General features: G+C 39.8%; 1 protein-coding gene across 1 annotated transcript in view; it reads right to left on the bottom strand.

Annotated features, from left to right (window-relative positions):
* The window catches only part of SACK1B (scaffolding CK1 anchoring protein B), an 81,023-nt gene extending 66,520 nt beyond the window's left edge, over positions 1-14,503 (bottom strand). Inside the window, exon 1 of the mRNA XM_087817450.1 lies at positions 14,486-14,503. The gene's annotated coding sequence lies outside the window, so the exon portion shown is untranslated. The remainder of the gene's footprint in view (positions 1-14,485) is intronic.
* Between the last annotated feature and the right edge of the window lie 12,779 nt (positions 14,504-27,282).

The following is a 27,282-nucleotide window of genomic DNA, read 5'->3' as shown; positions in this document are numbered from 1 at the left end:
GAACTCTCAAGAGTTCAATCACTGAATATTTGAAGGGCTTAATTTGAGAACAAAATTAATTGGGTATGCCTTTAGACATATAAAAGCACATTATTTTATTAATAACCATTAAACACTCCTAGAAAGTATATTCACCTACACGACAGAGTTAAGAGTAGAGAAAAAGAAAATCTCACTATGATGTAAAAGCTGAACAAACTGCTAGGCTCATCTACTAGTTAAGTGACCCAATCCAGAAAAATAGCCTTATTTAATAAGAGACTCACATCCATGCCTCAAAACCATTACAAATTGCATTTGACATTGTGTTTAATGTCATTTTTGCAAAGTATAATTTCCAAGTGTTAAATATGTAAATACAAAGAATACAAAACAAGGTACAAAAAATTACATTTCAAAATAGCTTGGCAGTTTCATTTATAAAACTAAGAATGCAAATGACAGATGATGCGGCAATTTGCACTCGTGGGATTTATCCCAGAGAAAAGAAAATTTACCTTCCTTCAAAAACTGTCCATTAATGTTCATAGTGGCTTTATTTGTAATTGCCCCAGCTGAAAACAACTCAAATGTCCTTCAACAGGTGAATATTACACAAACTGCTGTACATTCACTCTTTGGAATACTAATCAGCAATACCATGAACAAGCTAATGGTCCATGTCATAGCTTAGATGGAAATCCATACAATTGTGCTGAGTAAAAAGAATCAATCCCCAAAGATTACATGCTGCATGATTCCATTTATATAGTGCTCTTGAAATGACAAAATTGTAGGAATGGAGATCAGACTGGTGGTTGCCAGGGTTCACCTCACTAAGTCATTCTAAAGAAGGTGTGTGGAAAGGAGGGCAATAGGAGTGATTTTAATGTGGTGATAAAAATGTCCTGTATCTTGACAGCATCAGTGTCAATGTGCTGGTTGAGATATAACACTATAGTTTTGTAAGATGTTACTACTGGGGGAAACTTAGTAAAGGATACAAGGAATCCCTCTGAAATATTTCTCTTAACTGCCTGTGAATTGACAATAACCTCAAAATAGGAAATTTCAATTAAAAAACAAATACTGACGAGCAATTTCATATGCCTTGAATAGGAAAAAAAACCCCAAAACTCCAATATACAGAATAGAGGGTGAGAGCTTATTTGTATGGTCAGGCTGCCAGGTTCAAAGGCAGCTCGCCCAATTATGGTGAAGCTCTCAGACAGGTCACCTATGTCCAAAGCGTCAGGTTGGTTATGTGCAGAAAGAATGACAGCATTCTTCACCTTACTGAGGCACTGTAAAGAGGAAATGCGGTAAAGCACTTAAAAGTATTTAGCTTTTAACATTATTATTATTTTACATTTAAACAACCTGTTACAAGTAAAACTGCTAAAAAGGTACAAAAAGGTTTGATCACAAGTTTTTTAAGATTAAAAAAAGATAATGATTCTATCATACCATTAGCATTGTCATTCACTATTTTGGCAACTGCAGTGTTAAGTAAACAGCCGAACCTAGTGTCAATTTGTTTATGGTTTCTGATCTGAGATTCACTGGAAAGACTTCTGAAGTAGTAAGTCAATGGAAAAATGTTTCAAAGAGAAATTACAATGTTCTTAAATTCCCTTTTCCAATATCTTAGGCTGGTTCTCTTCTAGTATTGAACACTATTATGGGTTGCACTGTGTCCTCCAAGATATGTTCAGGTACAAATCCTCAATACCAGTGAATGTAATCTTATTTGGAAATAGGGTCTTCTCCATAGATGCAATCTAGTTAAGATGAGGACATGCTCAATTACAGTGGGACCCAACCCAATATAACTGGTGTTTTATAAGAAGAGAGGTGACACAGACAAATATACAGGGACAAATCCAAGTGATTACGAAGGTAGAGACTAGAACACTGGGGACTGATGGCAACACCAGAGCTAAGAGAAAGGCATGGAACAGATTCTTCCCTAGAGCTTTCAAAGAGAACGTGGTCCTGATGACACCTTGATTTAGGGCTATTTACTAGCGTCTTGAACTATGAGAGAATAAATTGTTCTGTTTTTAAAAATTTTGTTGTTTTATTTTATTACAGCAGCCTCAGGAAGCTAATACAAATACACATAAAGATTGTCTTTATTTTTAAATCTTAAGATTTTAAAATAAATAAACTTAATAAATAAAATTAATTTTCCATTCAGAAATTATTTCAAATCCTTTTTCTTGCTTATGTGATGATATAAAACTAGTTCTCTGACATAACGTCAATCCTGAGCAAATTTTATTAAGGAACATTTTATAGTCTTTCAAATACTGATAAAAAGTCTCAAATCAATTTTTTGGGGGGTAATTGACTTTATGATGTTTATCAAAATGTCTGCCTATAAAATATGAGAAAATGTTTCAGAAAGGATTGTTTTGGAACATCTCTGCCTCATAAAATCATAATCCATGGCCCACGACAGCTGAAAATCATGTACCCCTTCTTTCTTCAAAACTTTAGATGCCAAGATCGTCTTTGCTTTGAATTTGATTGCCAGAAATTTAAGATGACAATCAAAACATTCAAGAAGCTACTATTAAACTAAATATTCACTGTAATACTCAAGCTGTCAAGTACAATTTGATTTCTAACTTGGCATCTAAACTTATTAAAAAATTCTAAGCTGGCTTCATGATAACACATAAAAAGTGGTGCAATGGCACAGATTACATTCTTCCAGGGTATAATTTTTGGCAGGCCAAAGAATACATGAACATAAGAGCGCACGCAGTCACAAGGCACTGGGTGCAAACATCTCCACATGCAGATCACTGGAATCACCCTTCCCACCAAACTTATAAAAAGGACAAACCTAAACACTCAAATTAATTTCATAAACCTCAATAAAAATTCCATTTACTTATACCTAAACATTTTTTAATTTCCCTTAATTTCTTTTAATTGGGGGATGGGGTGATGATCTATCACATTGCCACCAAAATAATTACAGGGTTTATTTATATTGGCTGTTATTCAATGTATTTGCAAACCAAAGTCACAACTATAGTTTAGATATAAGAATATAAAGGTCCCCAATATATATTAACATTAAAACATAATTACTCAGTATCATTTGGAAGCACTAATTTCTATACAGAAATTCATAGAAAAAACAATAAACCCTTTACTCAGAGCATATACTCAATAGTCAAATTGCAGAGAAATATACTCTATGTATGGCTTAAAATGCAAGTGAAATTAAAGCAAAATACTCTTTCACCAACACCCAAGCTACTCCTGAATTATATTCCATCATGATATTAGCGCTCCAGAAGCTGGAACTGCTGGGGTTGTATCCTGCACTGTGGCAAAGTGCTCCATCTCGTCCTGGTTCTGATCAATGTGTGTAACAGGAACTAAATGAGATAAAAGCCCTCACCTTTACATCAGCCATAAAAAGCACTAAAACATAGTTAGGTAATAAAATAGGAAGGAATTTTATTTATTAGTAAAGCTCCTTTTTCTCTTACTTTCTTACTGAATACCCTCTTTCTGTACATATCCACGCAGAGGAGGTCTCTTTGACAGTCCTATAATGTGTAACAAGTGGGGTTTGGGGACACCCCCTTTTCAGATTTCTAAGATGACACTTACTTTGCCCGCTAAAGAGATTTTGTGACACCCACAAACTTGCTAACTTTGCTTGGGAGTTGGGATGTGGTCACAAAAGTGTTTCTTACTCTGGTGGGGTAAGGAGCTGCCTGCTATCCTTTATCCCTCTGCCCAGTTCCTTCTTTGTCACCCTTCACAGCTCAGTTTCTTTCTTTCTTTTTTTTACATTAAATAAACATTATTCCCACCCATTTTCAAATGTAAAACAAACAAACAAAAAACTCAAGAAAGTCAAAAGCCGCCTCTAGTACTTTCAAGAACATGGAAAAATGCTTATGTGATGATGCTGTGTGGATAACAACAAGCAGGCTGCCAAACCACCTAAGAGCAAAATTATAAAGGAAACTCATCCAAAAACAAAAAGAAAAACATATGCATAAAAATAAGAGCGGTTGTCTCTGGGCGATGTTTCTATGGTTCTTTTAAAAACGTTTAGTAAGATACATTTTTATCATACGTTTAGCAACAAATATGCATTATTTTGCACTGGAGAAAAAGGAAAGTTTTGAAAGAAATAAATACCTTAAGAGTTTATTTTTTTCCTTTAGAATATTTTCCTCTCTTTTTATTCATGAACAAAGTTGACAGTAATAGGTAATTCAAAACCCTGCATGTAGAATAGTTTAGTAATTCTTACAGAGAGACACATGAGCAAGTACAGAACATGCAGAAACTAAAGTTATAAGGGTAAGAGACCATAAAAGAAATAAAAAATAAAAATAACTACATGGACTTAATGAGGTCTGGGTAGGTAGCTCACTAACCCAGTGCTATCTAACTCTCAGGGACAAGGACTGCGGCCACTGCCAGGAGCTCCCGCAGCACTCCCGCTCCTGGCCACATTCCCTGCGTTAGTCAGGGGCGATTCTCCACCTTCCTCAGTGGACTGTCAGCTCTGGGACGACGATCGTCTCTGTCAGCACAATTATTTATTTATTTATTTATTTATTTATTTATTTATTTATTTATTTATTTATTTATCTTTATTGGTTTCAGAGAGAGGAAAGGAGAGGGAGAGAGCTAGAAACATCAATGATGAGAGAGTCATTGATCGGCTGCAGCCCGAAACCCGGGCATGTGCCCTGACCGGGAATCGAACCCTGATCGCCTGGATCCTAGGTCGATGCTCAACCGCTGAGCCATGCTCGGCCAGGCTGTCAGCACAATTATTAATGCTCAGGACATGGCTGTTAAATAAACTAACAATAAACTGCTGTAATAACTTAATGTAACAGCGTGAAAGTTGATTACAGTATAAGCCCCCCAAAATGCTAAAGTATAAATGTTTACAATATGATACCTACCCATACAGAACTTTACAAGACTGAGGCATCTATTTGTTTATGTTAAATGGAGGTTATGGTATTGTTTAAGATACAATGTGGCCTGGCCGGGCGTGGCTCTGTGGTTGAGCGCTGACCTAGGATCCAGGCGATCGGGGTTCAATTCCCGGTTGGGGCACATGCCTGTGTTGTGGGCTCAATCAATGACTCTCTCATCATTGATGTTTCTATTTCTCTCTCTCCCTCTCCCTTCCTCTCTCTGAAATCAATAAAGACATATTTAAAAATATATATATATACAATGTGGCCAGGCTGGTGCGGCTCAGCTGTTGGGCATCAACCTGTGATCCAGAAGATCACGGTTCGATTCCTGGTCAGGGCACATGCCCAGGTTGCAGGCTCGATCCTCAGCGGGGGGTGTGCAGGAGACAACCGATCAATGACTCTCCCATCATTGATGTTTCTATCTCTCTCTCCCTCTCCTCTCCTCTCTCTGAAATAAAAAAAATACAATGTGAAAGTAAGAACCCACTGAGTACTGTAAAAGTAATTAGATAAATCCACAGATCTCTGTGAAAAAATATAAATACTGACTTCAAAGAGCACTCTGTCAGAAAAATAGATATGTTATTAAGTGTTGAGGGTTCTCCCCAAACTTTGTATTTTGAAATGTTTAATTATGTTAAAGTCATTCTGAAAAGTTTCTGTACATATAAATTCATTTTAATAAATAAAGTTCTAAGTCTTGTGTTTTGCAACATAAATGGTAATAAATATTATCTTTAAAGCATGACTCATTTCTCTTATGTTTTTAGCATCAGTTCTGTTGTTATATGAACTAATTTCAGCAGAAAAAATTAAGTGGGTGTTTAAATGAATTATGAGTATAGATGTTAATCATTAAGGTGAGAGCAGCCCTGAGAAGTTTAGAAATGAATAGTTTACAACTTGATAAAACAGAGCAGTGTGAGGCTTAAATTTATCCAATAAATCATCCAGATCTGAACCCAAATTCTGGTTTCAAGAAATACATATATCTCTCTGCCATAGGTAAAACTTGCAACAGGATCACGTTTTTTGGGGTTTTGGGTTTTTTTGGGGGGGGGGCGGTGAGGTTGAGAATGCTAGAGTGTTAGGGGAAATGATTTCTAATACCGACTACTGATAGTGCTGACAGCATCTGAAAATCACTGCTGAGAAATCCTCAATGCCCGGTTCTTGGACAGAAGGCTAAAAATTTCCTTCAAATGCGTTCAGAGTTACTTATTTCCCTGTTGTCCAGGCTTGGACTTGGGAGCTTTACTCATCTCTCCTGTGAAAATTAATAAACAAACTATCTCATTTAAAATGACTTCCAGAGGCTAGAAGAGAGAACTGCGACACAGGTGTCACTGAAGGCACCACTACTGACCCCGGCAGGCAGAGCTGCACCAACCTTGCATCTCCAACAGAAAGCAATGCTACTTCACTGCCTCAAGGGGAGGAAGGCTCCTCCGTGCCCAGTAACAGCTCAGCTCATGGGAGACGGCCATAACTCAGCCGATGGAAAGCCACTATACTCTGAATTTTCAGTTTTCTCCAATGGACTCCTTGTTTATAACAGTTCCTCCCAAGTCCATAAAAGAGCATTCCTCTCCTTTGTTTCTCTGGACTTGCATTTGGGTGGCCATTAGACAGCATGTCCTGAATTGCAATTCTCTGTCGTCTCCGAATAAACCCATTTTAGTGGAGAAATATTTGGCTATTTAAGGACAACCCTCTGTCAATACTCTCTCCAGGATGATCTCAAGTCTTACTGCAGGAAATAACTTATATCCACAGATGAACTGAAAATCTCCAGACTTGACTGCTCCCCTAGGTTCCAGACTCATAAATTCAAGTGATTTCTGGATACCTTCCCTGGATATCTAACAGGTTTTCTTTCTTTATATTTAACATGCCAAGTTAATTCCTATCTTAGGATCTTTGCACTAGTTGTTCCATCTGTCTGGAATGCTCCTTATTTTCATTCCTATCTTACTCATATGCCATCTCATTACAGAGGTATTTCAGACTACCCATTTTAAAAAGAACCCACCCTCCCTGCCATGCTTAATTCCATTATATGGCTTAATTTAACTTATAGCACTTACTATGTAAAATAATAAAGGCATTTGTTTACTTGTCACTGCCTGTATGCACCTCACTAGGATGGAAGCTTCTCAAAGGCCACTAAGGTGGTATATTCGAATTTATCAGTTACCCTGTCATATCGGTTATTGCATATTTTGGGTATCATAGCTCTCTTGGATAAGGCCTATTGTCTTGCATTTGAAGTATATTGGGATCTATGTTCCATTCTTTCCTCACTGAGTAATCATAAAGGAGAAATAACTAGGGATCTGTCCATCTACCCACCTACCTTCCTACCTATCCACCCATCTATCCATCCATCCGTTCATTCCCTCACTTGTTTGCCTGCCTGTCCTCACCACTTCACAACTATCCACAGTTCCCTGATTACCACAGAAAGTGGGGTTCAGGATCATTCTACCTGTTTCTGAACCTTAGTATAATTTATAACAAAGGCTTTATATATTTAAATAAGAGCAACACAGGCAACAGGGACCCCATGGAGTGAAATGTTGAGCGTATGTCATAATGCACTCATTTATTTAAGACAATAAAAAGTCAGTCTTGGTACACTTTCACATTTACAGAGGGATAGGTGATATAGGAAAACATAACAAACATTTGCTCCAAAATGAATGATTACAGTGACTTCCTGAATACATTTAACAAATCAGGGTGCTTCATCTATGAAAAAGTGAAAGTTTGCAAATTAAATGCCTTACGAAAATGTATTTTGCTTAGGTATGTTGAGAACAGCTATCAAAAGTCGAGTGTTATAAATATTTATTGGCAAAAAAGCAATCTTGGACTGTTAAAAAGTAGAGCTTTAAAACTAGTAATAATGTTGTGAAAACTATACAAGTGGCAGAAATTTATGTGATTAAAGTGCCAAAAAATATTAAATGTCAACATATATCTCGCCAGAAAAGATTAATTTTAATTTGTGTAAAGAACCACATACATAATCAGAACATCTAAAACAATCTCAGTCTCTAGCAATCCTTTATTAGTCTTTTTCCTTATGATTCACTTTTAATCAAGCCTGTTTATATAGCTATATCACAGATAAAATAAAGTGATCCTTTTTTGTTTTCCCCCAGAAATTCCAGAAAAAAATCTGATTGGAAAACCATCCCACACTAGTTCAGACCTTTTATGGTTTTCCAAATAATCTTCATTGGCTCCTCTCGCTCGTTTATAGAACACTAGTATATATTGAAATGAATCAGTAAGATATAAGTGAATACGTAATTAAATGCGTAAATTGCTGCTGGATTTGTATAGATGGACTTCTAGCTCTTGTGAATTACATGGGAACCTGGGTTCCCTGTAACCTTGCTTCACAACTGTGTTTAATTCTTCTGGCAGAGGTTCTAACCTGGGACACTGTAATGACTGAGAGACAAAGCTGATGTTTACAAAGCTCTAGTCACAGTTGCCTACACCAGACCTGAACCAGAAAGGGCACCTGGCAGCTCCTTAGTTTCACTTTCATTTGTCCTTAAGGCTTGTGTGGAGAAGAGAATGACATTGTTACATGGTATCATGACTATCATTGGTGACTTTCTGTTCTGCACAATTTACTTTTGTGTGTGTACCTGTGTGTGAATCTTGCTCTTCCCACTCCTTTGCTGTTCAGAGTTTTGATTTCAAAGGCAGAACTCAACACTTAGTCTCTCAGCTTAACTTCCCCCCAAAATGTGGGTAGTATTTAGCAATGCCTACAACATACATTTTTCAGTGGAAAGACCTTGGCACTCTTCTGAAGGTGTTATCATTAACTATACTACCTAAAACTATCTTCTCTTTGCATCAGTTTTAACTATCTTCTATAGAAATCAAGAAAATTACTCACATGAAATGCACACAAAATAAATTAAACTATTTGGGGCCTCCCCCAAATAATGATACCACTATGTTGTGATATTAAAATCAAAGACAATAATTAGTTTCCTTAACTTAAATTATTAATAATTATATCAAGTCATTTATTCTTTGTGTAACACATGAACACGCCTACTTTTTATGCTCAAGGACTCCTGTCCCAGCTTTCTGAGGAATCACATTTTGGATCCAATGCCCTTGAAGAGCTTTTACGCACTTCTAAGATTTTTTGTGCTAACTCTTCTACATATAAGATTTAACTCACTAAAAGGGAGTAAATCTTCTCTAAAAACAAATATGGAATTTCAAATAGCTTGAAGATCCTATCTCAAAAACAGGGCTCTGAGTCAAGGCTTTGAGTGCGCTCCAAATGTGACTGCTTTCTGAGATCATACCTTAGATATGAGTGTACTAGAACTGGTCTAGTATTGCACAAATAAATGTTTTTGCAATAAAACACTTTTTATATTACTTTCAATATATATAAACTGATGGGTGTGTTTTTTTGCCTGACCTTAATAGACATAGGAAATGTAGACTTTTGCTATCATTTTAATTTTCTTTGGTATCATATTTGTACTGAGTGTTTTTAGGAAAAGTCCAATTACATATATATAAGTGGTTCCATACTTAGCTATTTTGACCTTTAATTTTTCTGCATGATACTCAAAGCACTCTTTCTATGATAAATCCAGTCTTTAATCCATCAATTAACAAATGTTTCAATGAACTGCACAGTGAGGCTATCAGCACGTCAATGTGCAGTTGCAGCACTTTCAATAGTATTATCCCTCTTTTTACAGTCTTATTTGTACTCTTATTTGAATATTTTATTGCAAATTGAACTTACAAGTCTTAGGAAAATGCAAAACTGAAAGTTTTGATCTTAGTGACACAATGTTTACCTAGTAAATTGACTATAAAAGAAGATGGAAATCACTGGATATGCCAAAAGCGATATTCGTTTTAATAGGACGATCATTGTACACATGCTCCATTGTTAGTGGCAAATAATTTTTTTTAAATGTATAATATGCTAGAAATATATTGTAGTTAGCATTCAAAGTATAACAGAAAATTTTATTTAAAATATATCTTAGCTATTAGAGAATGCAATCCCCATTGTAATATGTTTGTTATTTGACTTTCATATAATTTGAATTTTATAGATTTTTTAGAAACATATAGTGTACCAAAGTAGAGAACTGTATTGATTGAAGAGATTACAGAATTAAATAAATACATATATAAATAGGTGAACAAATGAAAAAAAATTGACAAGTAAACAGAAGTAGGAAATGGGAGTAAAGAAGGAAAAAGATGAAAGGTGGGGCAGAAAAAGAAGAGAAACGAAAAGAAGTGATGCGGAAAGAGGGAAGGGGAGACAAAGGCAAAGAAAGAAAGGGGCAGAGAAGCAACGGGAAGAAAGGAGGTCAGGGAAGGCAAAGGAAAAGAAGGAACAGAAAGGGGCCAAGAAAGATATGATCCGACAAAAGGAATAAAGGGACAGTAACAGATGAAAAAGGAAAGAAAGGGTTGAGATGAAAAAATGAATTCCTGGGGAACACTGTCAATAGCTCCTCATTCTAAAAACAACTTTGCTTTACTTCACTCATCTCTAACAAATAACCCGAAGTTAAATTTATTTGAGAAAAACACATTTTTTAAAAAACACCAGGAAACAGCTGCTGAATGAGTCAGATGAGACTAAGTATTTGGAGACACGTGCTGTTAAGAATTAAAGCCATCACTGCTTGTGCATGTATATAAATGACAGCCCAGACGAACATTCCAGGTTGAGTGATTCTATTAGAGCCAATGAGGTGGCGGATGCCACTTTTTAGTGCTTTGAAAACTGCCTTTTCTTACCCAAGTGAGTAATGCTTATATAATCAGAGAAGCAACCTGATGACAAATACAGTACTAAAACCCTTTGAAATGAAAATTTGACAATAGAAGTGGAAATAATGAGTTTCCCAGTGATACTTTGGGGAGACCTTAGTTAACATTATTTTATAGTACCTCGATAAGAACTGTTCACAGAGAATTTCAGAAAGGAATGTGACACACTAGTGATCATGTAGTCCAAACCTTCCACCACACCAGTAGACAGGCCAACAGAATTTAAGTACTGTGTCCAAAATCACAACTAACTCAGGTCTGCTAATGTTCAATCTTCCAAATGATTAATGAACATATACAATATCTAATGAGACCTTCAGAGAATATGAAGGAAATACCAAGTAATTGGACCCGATCCATTAATTTGTTAATACTTAATAATGATTATTGGGTACCCAAGAGTGAGCTTCCTGAGATGCAGGAACAGTGTCTTGTTACCTTCATATCCCCCAGAGTGGAACACACTGCTTGGTGCACAACTGTCAATACGTATGTTTAATGAATGGATGGATCAATTGCAAGAGCACAGTTATGACCTTTAGATATCTACATAGCCTTTGTATAAACTCTTTAAAATTGGCTACTGACAATAACATAGAGATTACACCTGATCCTATGCCAGTACTCAAGAGGCTGACCATTACTACCCTACATCCCTTCCCAAGGGATGGGTGCAGTCTACAAATTACTTGATACATAGCTCAAAAGATAAATGTCATGTGCCTTTAGGAGACAACTGGCTTCACTCCTGAGGACTTTATGAAAATAAAACAAAATACAACCTGGGTAGTAATTAGATGTCCCCAGAGGAAAAGGTTCCTCATATCATTCATGATCATGTTATTCAAGTACTTCGTAACATAGATGTGCCCAATGGGTGAGAAAATTCCTTGTATTTGGATCGTCTCTCCAACCCAGGCTTATCTTCCTCACAGAATCATAGCTGCTGAAAACATCTTTTGCCTCCCTGATCCCCCACCCCTATCTCCTGTGTACCTTAGCCTCCTGACACCTTAACAAACCCTCCTCCCCAATCCTCCAGCCAATGCGCTCCCACTCCACTTCACCCCCTTCACCCCACACGTATCCTTTTTACTGGAGTTCACCATTTCCCCAGCTCCATTACCACCACTCAAAGTACTCAGTCTCCAAGGACTGGCAGTGCCAATCCCTCTGAGAACCCTACTCACCCTTGTGGGCCGTGATAGCCACCTCAAAACAGTGCCAATGCCTACTGGCCCACCTCCACAGGAAGGAGGCACCACTTGAAGGCTCCAGCACATTTTCTCAGGAATGTTGATGGAATTATTTTTTTATGGAGCTTAGGTGTTATCTGTACAAAATTTAACTTGTCAATAACCATCATTTAGAGCTGTATTTCCATGGTGGTGGTGAGGAGGGAATGTATTCTGACTCTCAAATGATAAATTCACACCAACAAAGTTCTAAAATACACTTCATTTCCAGATTAGAAATAATTAAATGAACAAAAGTACATTTCAAAGTTAACAGTAACACTGTGTTTTACAAACTGTGAATTGTGAAACATCCCTGGAGCGCTCATATTTTGCAAGTTACAGTGGGACAGACATGCAAACTTACCTAACTAGCTAAACGAGGACAACTTGTAATTTTACAAATGATTAGTTAAATTAAGCTAAGTGGGGCCTTTTTAAAAGGTTTCCGCCAACCAGATTTATGCTATAGAAGAGGCCTGCTTTACTGGGGTCATATTTGCACCACAAGATTCTGCCCACCTAAAGTACAGCGTTACATCTTGGAAACTCGTTATTGAAAAACGTAATTGAATGGAAAACAGGTACGTGAGTTGTTGCAAGGTAAGTCACGGTCAGGAAAATACTCAATGTATGAACCTCTACCATAAACTGGAAGGGGCTATGGTACCAAGAGCGGATATCATAAAAAAGAATAAAAAAATTAACCCATTCCCAAAGCGATTACTCAGTTATAGTTAAAGTAATAATCTCCAGGGAGTAATCACAAGAGGCATCACTGAGTCAGCACCAGAGGTGCGGCCTGTCTGCATCTACGCAATCCCTTTCAGTCCCTGCTCCACGGGTGAAGCTTCCCACAATACCCCGAGCATCTGCGGTCTAGAATGTGCCAGCTGTGAAGGCCGGGCCCACCCAGCCCCTCAGGCAGGCTCTGCAGGGCGCAGTCAGCACCAGCAATAGGTGTGTACACCACGTGTGACCTAAGCCCAAAAGCAAGGGGAGTGGAATCTGGAACTGGAAAGTGTGGGGGCTTCTATCCTTCTGGGAACTGTACGGAGACAGGGAGAAAACCGACCAGACACAGGCCCACCCGCACCTCCCTTCTTCATCAGGTTGCACACCATTCGCATTCTTCAGTCATTTTGAAACAACAAAAAGACCAACCAGCTTTCTCTCACAGGTCCCTTTCATCACTAGCCTGCTGCTTGTCAGGACTGATTCAGCCTCAGTCATGGATTTCCCTGGGGCTCTTGGATTTGTTCGGGATGAGAAAGGGAAAGAAGGGAGGTGCCTGTCAGTAAGCAACCTGGCAAAACGTCTGGCATGTGGGAAGCTGGCGGTGAGCTGCTGAGCGCGGCCGTCGGGCCTTGGCTGCAGGCCACCAGCGTGGCTTGGGTCGCATCTCCACTTCCCAGGCAGAGACCCTGTAACCTCGTCACCCCAAGCGCAGTCAGCATGCTGTCCTGTGTCCCCACCACCTCCGGACTCCACCCTGTAAGCACTATGGTCTCTACAGACCGATGATTTCGGCAACTAACACATGCCCATTATCTGCCTCCTCGCCCGCCTCACGGAGCTAGTCATTCCCCCACCGTGTCGCCTGAAGTTCCCCAGGACCTTTCCAGGAGCGGTCTCCTCTAGCCACACTCTCCTTTGAGGGTCACCACAACCACAGCCTAGCACAGGGGTTCCCGATACAGTATACACCCCATTCCCCTGACCAGCTCAGCAAGGGCAGGGGCCCAGGCGCGCGCCAACTCAAGTCTGGAAAGCAGGGTCCACCGCTCGCTCCTCTGGAGGCAGAGGCGGGACTGGATACAAACAAAAAAGAAATTTTTCTCAAGAAAAACTTCTCTCCCAGTCCTGTTCCTCCCGCGGGACCTAAAGAACGCCCCAGGCCCCCTGCAGCCTAAGCCCCCCGGCCCCCGGCCCTCCCCGCTCCCTGCGCGCCCCTCTCCCACCGCGACTTCCCCCCACGCGGCTCTTCCCAGCCCCGCGCGCCGCTTCCCCCCGGGGCCCGGGGACTCTCAGCAGAAGGGAAAGCAACCCAACGTCCACGGCGGGCGGCGCCTGCCCCGGCGGGACCCAACCCCACGCCGCCCGAGACTCAACTTTTCAAACTTCCCAACTCCCTCTCACGTCCAGGACCGGGGAAGAAAACGCACCGGAGACAGGCTGCGCCCCGCGGAGTGTCCAAGCCCGCGCGCGCTCGCGGGGACAGGCACCCATCCCTACCCCCCGCCGCCGCGGCCCCCGCCGCGCGCCCACCCCCGCGCCCGCCAGCCCGCCGCCCGGTGGGCACCCCGAGCCCCACTCACGGCCAGGAGCACCCCGGAGCCGCGCGCCGCCGCGCCCGCCGCCGCCGCTTTGCCGCCCAGGAAGCGGCGAGCGCGAGGGAGGGGAGGGGAGGGAGGGGAGGGGACGGGAGGGAGTTACCTGCGAGCGTCAGGTCCGCGCAGCCCGGCGGCTCCCGGCCCGCCGCGCCCCGCGCCCCGCGCCCCGCGCCCCGCGCCCCCGGGGCTAGGCGCGGAGCTGCGCGAGGGCGGCTGTGCGGACCTGTTCCGACAGGTCCCAGGTCGTGTCACACCAAACTCCGCGCAGCCAGAGAGTGCCTCGGAACCTGTCTGAACTCAAAAACCCAACCCTCTCCCGGCCAAGTATAAAAAGCGTTTCTCTCCTGTCCGCCCTCGAGACGACCCGGCAATCACAAGTCCCCGCATCTCACGTCGAGCCCGGGCGAGCGCAGGCCTGGGAGGACGCGAGCCCTCACCTGGGAGGAGGGTGGACATGGCGGAGCAGGACTGCGCTCCCACTCCCCCCGCCCTCGGCTCGGGAATGCGTGCAGGGGAGGCCTTGGGGGCTGCAGGGGGCGGCCGGGGTCACAGCCCCCTCAGGAGCGGGGCGGGCGCGGCCCGCGGTTGGCAATTCCAGTCCGCAGCCGCCCAACTGCCCGACTGCTTCCAGGCCTGGAAAAGACAGGAAGTGGAAAAGGTGGGAGAAAAAGTGCTTGTGCATGCACCTTTTTATAGGAAAGAAGCATTTTAAGTATCATTCAAGATTTGGTGCTGACTTAGGACTGCCCCGGTTACTGACTTGGAGTGAAAAGACACTCTTCTAAAAAGGAACACCTGAGTGATAGGCGGGTCACTCCAGGTGAGAGGCTAGGAGGCAATGTTATGAAATTAGAGACTTTATAATTTGGTTTAAATATAAAAACGGAAATTAATAAAGTTTGTTTTTATTCCCTTGCCTGCAACTCAGTACAAGTGTTTCTAGTAATTGTATAACCATAGAGTGTCCAAGATATAGCCATTAACAGCAAATGGTAAAAATGCAGCCTCCTAGGGGAAGAATGAACCTAAGGGTGATCATAGGCATATTTTAAGCTTCCAACCTCATATGTAAATTACCATAAAGTAGAATTGACCTTAAACATGACTTTTATAGCTATTTTGCTCTAAATAAAATACTCGGGGAACACTAAACTGTTGGGATTTGACTTAGGTTTTAACTGATGAGGAGACTTAGACAGGAGAATGAAATTTTCATATTCTAGTGGTGAAAACAGAGCAAAGGCCAAAGGCAGTAGATAAAAGCAAGTTCCAGGTCAGTACAAAACTAAGCTTCCAGCCCAGCCGCATGGCTCAGCCGTTGATCTCGGTTTGATTCCTGGTCAGGGCACATGCCTGGGTTGCAGGCTCGATCCCCAGTAGAGGGTGTGCAGGAGGCAGCCGATCAATGACTGACTTGTTGATGTTTCTGTCCGTCTCTCTCCCTCTCCCTTCCTCTCTCTGAAATCAATAAAGACATATTTAAAAAAAAAAAAAAAACTAAGCTTCCAGATTGTGACATCTGTGATCTATAGTTTCTTCAACAGCATATAGAGAATTGTCTTGTTTTACATATCTAACTTTTTTCTTCTGTTTCTGCTAATTTCCATGTCTAACCTTTTAATATTTTTGCAATTCCAGGCTTCATTTTTCACATGCTATTGTCTGACTCACTCAAAGCATGTTCTCTGTGTGATACTTTATTTGCTGGTATGCCTTTTCAGTGCTCAAAACTAATTATGGACATTTCTTAAAGGAGCAATATTTAAGAACATTTGGAGACTGCATCCATAAATATACACTTACTTCTGAAAAACAGTGAGAATATTTAGACTCAACAAATTTAAGTGGGCCCGTGGGAAGTCTAGTTTTATTGATAGGCATTCGTACATAAATCAAGTGAAATCACAAGGAAGTAAATCTACTACAGTGTTAATTATTTAAAACAAATAAAAGAGAGGGAAATGTAAATGAAAAGGGAAAATTCATTAACGGCACTATGGGAAGGGCTTTCCATCCTTAGTGGGGCAGGAGAACATATAAAACTGACGTGACCCATTAAGGAGCCTACAAGCTAGGTGAGGAGAGAAGACACGTGCACAACAAAAGCAGCTAATTAGTACCAGCCAGAGTGAAGAGCTTTAAGTGGAAAGGACTCAAGTCCTTTAAGAGACAAGAGGAAGAAATGATTAACTGCTTAGCTCATTGGAGTATGCTGACAGAACCTCACAGAACTGCTGGAATGCGAATTGGGTCCCGACTGGTGAGCAGACTTGACAGGAGTCTGAAAATGACGTATGACTAGATGCTGAAGGTGTAAAGGCTGGAAGTGAGAAAGTTCCAGGACCATACAAATCAATTGCCAGATTTGGCCATGGGCATAGCATGGCTGTATTGGAAGGTGAGTTTGGAAATGAAATTGTGAGTCATTTTCTCACCTACAGAATGAGGTCAGTATTATTTACCATCAAGGGTTGTTACGAGAATTATGAATTAGAAATGGTTTATATAAAACCCTTACCACAGCACCTGATATATGGTAAAGCCACAAGAAGTGGCCACTATTATTATACTGGGTGTCAGACTGTGAAGAGCCCTGATTGCAAGGAACATGGACTTGTGTCTACTGATGATGTGATATAATGACTCAGTTAGCAGTTGGTGACCTTTAGCATAAATTCTAGGAAGTCAGGAGAGCAGTTTGGGCCAGCTGTGGTACAAAAGCGGTGACAAGGATCGGAGTAATGAAAAATGAAAAAGAGGAGACCAATTTGAGAGCCAATTAGACTGAAAATCAATATCATTTGGGGTCAGATTGGATGTGGAAGTTAAAGGGAAAGAAAGAAAAAATAACTGGAGTTTCAAGCCGCTAAGAGTTATCAGTGGAGGGAAGGCAAGAGTACAATAGCCCTATGTGTGAAAAGTAGAAAGAGGCAGGAGCAGGGTCACGTGAAAGGTTATTTTGGGGACCTCTCTATGTAGGCACTCAGAGAAAGGCTGTGGAGAGGAAGTAGAAGCAGCTAGAACAAATAGTGGGTAAGGAGCAGGGTCCCGGCGGTGTGGGCAGGGAAACACAAAGCTCACTCTTTCCATATGAAAACTGGGCCTAATAAATTCTCTCAACTCCAATTTTATTTTACAACAGTTAGGATATATTAAAAACAGAAACTAAAACAAGAATTTTACAGTTAATGCCTAAAACATAACTAGGTGAGTGAGAAGATTGTACTCATGATGAAGAGGCCCCAAGGTAATATTTATTGACAAAATAGCAAGTCAATCTTCACTCAATTCTACAAAACTGAGTCCAAAGTTTAAGGACAAAATAGTGGACATGTTAAATTACATTCAACAGATCTCAGTTTACCTCCCATATTGAGTTCAAGTACACAAGGGGATTCAAAAGCAGTTGTCAGGTGTTTTTTTCCTGCCCTCTTTATAATTTAATTGAGAAAATAAAAATATATATGAAGTAGAATAATACAGATATTAATATAGATATGCACAAAAATACAAAAAAACAAAAGGTATATGATTACAGAAGAGAGGGAGCAACTACAGTTTACTGGAAAAGAAGAAAATTATGTTCTGGTTATATTTTTTTCTAATTATTTATATTGTTTTTAACAAACATGTTCCTTTAAAAATTCTTAAAAATGTGGTAAGAACATATTTCATTGGGTTATAAGGTCTCAGTCATTATTTGTAGATAAAAGTGATTATTTGTAGATTAAGCTCCTAGTCCCTTCAAGAGCTTAGAAATATTCATATTTTCATGTGCTTCAAGGCAGTGGCCTCCAGGCAGATAAAGCCATTGATACAGAAAGAATGTCATGTCTAACATTTTCTCCAAGTACTTTGGGGAAATTAAGATGCAAAATTCCTGTTAGTGTTGGCAAAACCTATTGCTGGATGAATCATAACATTAGTTTAATAGTCTTACGGCATTGCATGTAAGACTACTGTGAAAATTACTAAAATGAACTTTATAATAATTTCATATATCTACCATGTTTAAATTGTTATACAAAATATTATGTAAGTGTCATTAATTCAACACATATTTATTTAGACTTTTCTGTAGGAAAAGTATTGTGCCAGGCACTGGTTGGGGAAGGAGTTGGAAAGAATAAAGCATAGTAAATATAACTAGGATTCGTTTATCTGAACCCTCAACTTGTCTGTGTGTGTGTGTTCATGTGTATGTAAAGATGAAAAAACATAAATACAATTTAAAGTTCAAAAAGATATATGAGTATTTGTGAAAAGGGGTGTGAAAACAGGTGTAATTAAATCACATCATATATGTAGATTAATAAATGTTTTTCTGCTTTTTGCCCCCTCAACAAATTTCTTTAGAAGGATGGGAAACATTATACTTTGTGCTTCCTCCACTCTTTCAAAATGATGATGTAGAACTGTGTAATTATTTTTTTAATCTGTAAGTATCTGTAAAATATTAGATAATTGTAACAAATTATTTTAGGGAATGAGGGAAAGAAATAAAAAGATAAAACAGCAGAAAACCATGTTCCTTTGTTTTTAAGTAGCAAAACTCATCGTATCCTACTCTCTCATGAATGCATTTCCTCTTATTTTCTTCTGCAGATCAGACATGAAAATATTAGGTTGCTTACATTTTTGAAAACACACATAAATAACTAAATATCTAGCCAGCATCAATTGGTAAAATGCATCATCATACAGTTAGGAGGCTAGACAGAATGTGGAGTGATGGTAATAAAAAGATATTTGATATAAAGTACTAATTATTATAATTATTCTATTTTAAATATATCTGTTAATCTTCTGTTACCAGTATTTACTGAGACATATATTGTCCATTTTAAATATCTTTTTAAGATATTTTGCCTAATTTCTGAAAAGTCATCGGCTATGTATCATTTTTTTGGATGAATAGCCATTTTCAGAGGTATTTTATCATGGCAGTAGGTAACAGTCATTATGACCAATATTATTAACACAATTACATCCACTGCTATTCCATGTTGAATGAATTAGGTAGAAATACATCAACCGTGATCATTCTAGGTGTCCTCAGAATCAGTCATTATCTGGACTGGATTTCACAGAGGTCAGCTGAGGTCTGGGATATAACTTGTATGTTTGTGATTAAAAGGAAAAGAGAGAATGAGAAAGAGAGAGAGAAAGAGTGAAACAGGTAGCAGTAAACTTCCAACTTCAGCTGCCTTTTCTGGAAGGCCTAACTCACAGACGTCTGCAGTTCTGTGCCGCTCGCTCCCAGCCCTACACGCCTGTTTGCCTTTCACGCCTGCCCTACCTCTCAGCGGATCTCCAGCCTGTGGCGCCTCCCTTGCTCCTTTCTGACTCTGCAGGAGCCATCACGCAAGGCCCATCTCCATCCCCGCATCTTCTAATTCTACCTTTGACTAGTGTGAGCTCCTTAAAATGCATAAGCCTTGATCCCTTTACTACTCCTCTGCCAAAAATATGTGATCTTATAACATCCCTTTTATTATTTTTCTGGGCTGTTATTGAAGTTTGCTGGTATAATGTAACTTTTCCAATGCCTTGTCTTCCAAACAGATGAGTGATTCTAAGTGGAAGGGATACCAGCCCAGCCCATAGGAGACATTTGGAAAATGCTACAAATGATGGAGGCATTTCTCAATCTCTACTGGCTTTTGTGGGCAATGACCTGGAGGAATGTCCTGTAATGTGTTCTGCAAAATGGAAAATTACCCCATGTCTTGTGCAAATCATAGGTGTTCCCGCCAGATATAATTAGGGTGAAAAATCCATTATAATTGCTTAAGACTAGAACTTCTCTCTGTTTTATACACAAATGCAATAAATTTTTGTGCAGTTTTAACATACACCAAATTCCAGGAATCCAATTACAATGTATTTTGCTAAGACAATTGACAAGAACTATTCTTTATTTTATAACTCACATCACTAACAGAACTGCATCAGTTACCAATAAAACACATCGGTCTCCCTGGGTATCTGAAAGTCAAACATCTGACAGCTATAATAAAGGGACATTAACCTTCTTAACCTTATTTGTTCAAAAACATAGAGGAACATGAGTCTGAGAGTTGAGAACTACAGAACCAGATTATACCTTCCACAGGAGAAGCAGGATGTAAAGGAAAGGTAAATGAAGTCGAAAGCTAGGATTTATTTAGTAATTCCTTTATACCAGGCTTAGTGCCTTAGAGTTTATTATATACTCAATACTCTGCAGGGCCTGCTCAGTGATGGCATTCAATGGCTAAGTGATGAAAGAACAAGTAGTTCAAAGGTAAAATAATTTACTGAATGATAACAACAAAGTCCTTAGCATGGCCTATTCCTGCATGATCTGGCTTGTCTACTTCCCTGCTTCGCCTGGCCTTCCCTCCTCCCCATGTCCTGCACCCCTGCCTGCATTTTCTGAGCTCTAACTCCATCAGCATCCTTTTAGCTCATCTGTTTCACCAGGCTCTCGTCTTCCTCAGGCCATTGGCAAATGCTGGTCCTTCTGCCTGGCAAGCTGGTTCTTCACTCTGATTCCCCTCTTTTTCCCTTGAGGAAACTGCTCCCTAGAATTATTCCCATGCTTTATGTATATATTTGTTTCTTTCCCCCACTCAGTATAACTTTTCAAAGGCAAAGCTCTAATTGATTCTCTTAATGGGTGTATAATGTCCCTTTGTGAGGATATACTCTATTATATATGCGGCATTCCCCTATTGATTAGAATTTTATATCTATATTATATTGTTCTGCTAGTCACAGTGTTGCAATAAACATCCTTGTTCATTTAAGAAAAAAATCTACTATGAACTCCTCCTTCAGAGTTAAATGCAACTCTTCTTCCACAGGAAAGCCTTTCTCACTCCTCAGACCAGCTAAGTTCTAGGTTTATAAATTTGTATGTGCTTTTTCTTCCTGAAACTGGTCATACTTATAATTTTACATTCATTTATGCAAAAACCTCACCCCTCCAGTTCCAAGAGAACTGACACTGGTTCCCAGAGAGCAAGCATCCATACCTTTCTATCCACCACTGTACCTCTGGTGTATAATAGGAACTCAGTAAGTATATGAAGAATGAGTGAGAATGTGAATAAAGTGAATGAATTCATAAAATAGTATAACTTAGAGCATACTCCATTTAACTATTGCAAATGATGCTTGCGTAGCCTCTCTTCTGTCTCCTAACTCCTGTAGCTGACATTTCCCCTCTTCCTTCTGAGAGCTGAGAGTTGAGATAGCATTGAAAAGATAAATGGGAGATACAGTGAGCTTCAAAGATCTGACTTCTATATTCCTCAATATCAAACTTCCAGGATTAAAATTTATCTCTTAAGCACTGAAATTATTCATGTTTAAACACAAGCAGCCACACTTTTGAACAGTGTCATTTTTTGCCTTCGCCACCCTCAATATTCCAACCAAAATCATATTTCCCCAATGGGGATGAAACAGGAATTTAATTTAAACTCACTAAACTTTGTTTAGGCAGATGTTCCCTAAGGCTCTGACTCTGCTTACATAGGCAAAATAAAATCTACCATTAATATGATTGTTAGTTGGAAAAAAGGAATTAAGGGAGAATGTTTAATGTAGAGAAAAAATGTACAAAACATATAGGATATTACTGCTGCAGACAGATTACTTTGCTATTTGTTATTATATGAAGAACAATTCTATTGTGAAAAGCAATTGGGAAGGTAAAGTATCTGGAATGAGAAATGATGAGAAGAAAATAGAAATCCTTGTAGAACAAAGATTGGAATCCAATACCATCGCCTAAGTTTACTGAGCCCAAGTTGTTGAGTCAGCTGATCTACGTGCAAATCCGGGATTTGTCATGACCCCTTAGCACTGCATCTTAAATTCTTGTGTCTCCATATCCATATCCCTAAATCTAGCATAATTATAGTAATACTGACGAACCTCAAAGAGATGTTGGAGAGCTTAGAAAACCTGCAATTATTGTGCAAAAGTCTGATATTATTATGGTTATCATTACTGCAGACATTGTACACCTATTTCAAACATCAAAGCCAAGACAAGCTCTAAGATGAATTAAGATGGAAAGCACAGTATTATTGACTACGTGGCAGAATTCCATGCTGATGGTTCACCTTGAATGGTTATGTTCTAAAGAGATTATCTAATGTTTCAAAATAACCTCCCAAATTAAGTTTTCACACAGCACAACCTATGGACTAAGGGAGAGCATTTGTCTTAAATTAAGCCAATCAGATTTTCTCTTAGAATTTAGAGGCAACTTGAGCATGTATCTGGAGCCTGTGGAGCCATATGTAGTCGTGTAGACAGTAAACCAACCTGGCCTGCAAAGAAAACAAGGACACAACGGGACAGGGTGAAGTGGGCAGAAAAGTGGAAACTGAGTCCTAACTGCTTTCCATTCCCTAAGTCCAGATTCTGCTGTGGGCTTGCCTGTCCTTGGTCTCTGGGAGATGTGCATTCATCATTATAACGTATTTTCCATTCCCGCAATTATAAACACAAGCTGGTTTCTGTTATTGTTAGAATTCTAAAGAATTCTAAAGAATCACCTATTTTAAAATCAGGTGAAGGGCAAGATTAAGGGACCCCCAGAGAATGTCAAACAGGGCAATTCAGGAAAGGGTCAAGTCTCCAGGGAGGGTGTTCCCACCCTAGAAGAGGAAGTTTCCCACCCACAATAAAGTATTTGATTAAGCTATTACCTGTTGACTCTTGAGACTTAAGCAGAGTGTTAACCTAATGATGAATTATGTGTTAATGAAACATTAGTGGAAATAGTAGCAAATAACAGTGTATGTGGGAGTGTGTGGTTTGTACCTTGAAATTATTCGTTTTTGCCCAGGATATTCTTCAGTTCTGCATTCAACTTCAAGCATATACAGAACTTGTCAATGATTTAAAATATTTGAGGTTAGACAAAAAAAATCATAAATTACAGGAACTACAGTAGGTGCTGTAGATAAGACTGATATACTAATTTAAAAACCACAGAATCCAAATATTGGGTGTGTATCTATCAAACATGACCACTACCCCCTAGCATGGCTTTAAAGCAGTATTCAAACATCTGTTCCCAACAGTGATACTCTCCACATTTTACTGTAAAGCTCATTCCGTCACTACACTGTCAGGAGGACGGGGCAGGATGTGGTCACGGTAAGAAAGTCCCTTCCTAATCCCTTTGTTACCCATCCTTGGACTGTGGCTGAGGTCAATCAGCAGAGACAAATGGGGATGTCTGAGCACTGGTGACAGCTCATAATCACCTGCAGGGAGCTTTCATGGCAAAATAAGGTCTGGAGAGTCACCAAACAGGCAGTGTCTTGTGGAAGTGTTTTTGTTTTGTTTGTCTGCTTGTTTGTTTTTAGCAAGTTGAGTCCCCCAAAATGAAGCCAAAAGATGATAGTCCAGGAGTTTTCAGGGCAGTGTAAAACTCTGAGGCACAATGACCCATAATAACAAATAGTGTGGGGAGTGTTATCCACTTGGGTCACCCTCAGGTCCCAATTCAAGCACCACTAGGAAGTAAGTGGTGTTTGCATACCTATGTGTGTGCACATACACACACCCACACCCCGAGGAGCCTTCCTCATGCTCCTCCAGGGGTGGCCTTGAATGACACTGCACGAGGAAACATTAAGACTTACTGTATTTAAGATTGCACTTGTTTTTCCCCCACCGTTGTTTACCAGGTGTACTGGCCATGGTTAACGTCATCATTTCAGCTGATAGTATAGAAGGTGGGGAGAATCCATACCTGGACAGATTGAAAACCAACTGGAGAAAGAATGAGTTTCACTTAGATAAAATTAAAACAATTAAAATGTCCCTCAGTTGTTTTTGCCCAACTAACACCTCTTATTTTATTTTTTTTGAAAACTATGTTTTCCCTGTTCCTTTTGGATCTGATGGGCTGAGAACAGTATCTTCTCATTCTACCCACAGCCACAGGGGTCAGCATATAACCTCGCCTTGTACATTTTACTGAAAAAATAAAAACAAGGACGCGAACTGCTCAAGTTACCCAAATAGGGCCTATCAAGAGACTATCTCTGCGATCAAAAACTCAACATAAATAACATAATTTTTCTTCTTTTTAAATCATAAAATATCTTGGCCATCCTAAAATGTATAAGAAAAAGTGTAACAAGAAATATCACCAATATAGCTGAAGGTCCTGTGTTCTCTATCGCAGCCCATTCTCCTGTGACCTCGCAGAGGTAATAACTCTCCCCAAATTGGTATTTATCATTCTTATGTTTGTCCTGATACTTTTCCCTTTACATATGTATGCATTCTTGAATTATATATAAAATTACTTCGTAAAGTTTAAAACTATATCAATATAGAATAAAGCAATTAGAGAATTTAGAAGTCACCTTTCTGCTGAGGCAGGTAATCTGAGGTGAGGGAGCCTGGATCAGCTTCCTTCATCACTAACTGCATGGAGGAATGCTGAAGGGTGAGGGAACCGAGCCAGCTTACAAGGAAAAATAAGCCATAAGTGTGTGTGTGTGTGTGTGTGTGTGTGTGTGTGTGTGTGTGTGTGTGTGTGGAGATTTTCCTAGAACAGTTGCATCCTGGGTACAACCAAGTATAAAACAATCAACCCAGTTCAGTTCCAATTTTAAATTTAATCTGATTTAAATTAGGTTTTGTCCCTTGTACCCCAAAGAGTTCTCATATATAAATTGGCGTCTTGAAATACTGGAGGAAACAAAGCCCTGATGTGGGAAACTGAGTCCAGATGTCACTGTGAGCAGCAATGATCTCTGTCTCCGGATAGGAAGCTGGAAGTGTTTGTTTGACGTATCCAAGAATTCATACCCTCTACCTTCCTGGGGTGAAATATAGGGGGACCTGATAAAAAGATGAAAATGTGAGCGAATATTGGTATTTTTAGCAGCTTCCAGTAAGATTCTGCAAAAATGAGAATAAGCTTTGAGTCTCAATCCAGTGACTTGCAAGCAGAAGGGAATATTTAGATTTGCTAACAAAACACAACACATGAATCTGAGATGACTGAGAGGCCTAAAACCCATGCTTTGTTGGTCATAAAACAAAAATATTATCTACTCAAAATAAAGTTAGAACAAGCAAAAGCAGGGAAGTGAGAAAATAAGGTGAGCACCTAGGAGCAGCTTAAGTCATAGACTCATCTTCCAATGGAATCTCCTAACGTTTGTATCCAGACTGGCAGAGGAAATACCCTCCCTGGGTAGTAAAGCACTCTCCATTGGGATGCAGCAGGGCAAGGCAGGGATGGACTCACCCTTACCACCACCAGCTGAGGGCTCAGCGGAAGCCCTTTAGCAGTAAGTTCAATAAATCAGCAGAGCATTAGGACAATTATTGGGAAAAACACCAGTGCTCTTGATCCAAGATTGCTACTGCTGCTTGTTATCCTGTGGAGATTTCAGAAATAAATTAAGTAGGAGAGTGGGTGTTTTAGGATGTTTAATTGTCAGAGACCCCTCAAGACTGGAAAACAGAAATCTATTATTGCTCATTCATCACTCAGGTCATTACAACCATATCTACAGAAAGTGGGTAGATTAAGCAATTATAGTCCTACAGAGGAAATCTCTCCACATGCTACTTTCAGGTGGCCATTGAGGAAAATGGACCCTGGCATTCTTCCTAGACTTCAGAGCAGACGGAGGTAGATCTGTGACTATTTACTCCATGGCCAAAGAGGGGTTCCTTACAATTCCTTCCTAAAGAATATGATTTTTGCTAAGGTTCAGTAACAGCAATTATTCCTTCTTCTCCCCTTTTCACAAAAAGTAGGTTTATTTCAGTTATTATGTGTGTGTTTTTTCCCTGCCAACCCCCATTGCAGATTGTGTTAGGGTGGTTAAATACATCATGGAAAACCCACAGATCCAGAGTTGACCATGGGAGAGTACACTTCAGTAGATGTGTCATCTGGAGATGATATTGATTTGTTGCTCTATGGAGAGAGGCCGAGTATATATTTGGTGACATTTGGAGTTATTATGGCACATTAGGCGAAGACATTTAATAATCGGTTACAATGTGGATGACAGGCAGCCATGGTTGGAATACAGGAACGGATTAGACAGTATTTTATCAGCACTTCTATCTTTGTGGAATCATTCTTTTCCCACTCATGAGGTTCCAGCACAGCTGTCACTCATAGAGCACATCCCTGTCCTCCACCTATATGCCAGGCCTCAGATTAAGTGCACAACACAGGCCTGTCCACAGATAAAACTCCATTTTTCTTAAATAGAACAATTGCTCCTATGACTCAAACAAGATCAATTACAACGGTCCTCCTCTGGATTGTATATTTGGATAATGGAGAGAAAACTGGCTCAGTACACCATGAGTCTAACAGTGACCCATCTCCCCCAGACACAGGGAGAAAGTCCCTCTGAAGCCAAGAATATTAAGGTTACATACAGAGGAAAGCAGTGGCCTCAGAGATACACATATTGGAAAATTGTGTGAACTCTCGAATCTAGCTGAGCCTGAATCTAGAGATACCTTTGAACTTCCCAATTAATGATTAGTAAATTTTCCTTTTAGTTTTAAATGTTTGAGTTGTTTCTCTCCTAAGAAAGTCCCAATATATGCCCTATAGCATGCCTCTGGGTAAAGTAATTCATTTTATATTAGGTGTCCTCCATTTATGAAATAGTTGAGTGTGTTTGCTGTTATGCATCAGTTCGCTGAATCATGGATATATGTTCGGATATATGGAAAGAAAGACAAATATGTGCTGAGAAATAATAGGACAAAGTAGGTCTTGTTTGCAGTGCTAACACTAATCCTCTTGCCTCTGGAAACTGTCCCAAGCACCACAAGAGTGAGATAACAGCCAGTTTTAAACTGTATCATCTCTTTGATCCCAACAAGCTCAGGAGG

Source organism: Miniopterus natalensis, chromosome 5 (genome assembly GCF_054644295.1).
Source record: "Miniopterus natalensis isolate mMinNat1 chromosome 5, mMinNat1.hap1, whole genome shotgun sequence".
Taxonomy (NCBI): domain Eukaryota; kingdom Metazoa; phylum Chordata; class Mammalia; order Chiroptera; family Miniopteridae; genus Miniopterus; species Miniopterus natalensis.
Note: the sequence above shows the minus strand (reverse complement) of the source record. Positions and strands in the feature narration are given on the sequence as shown.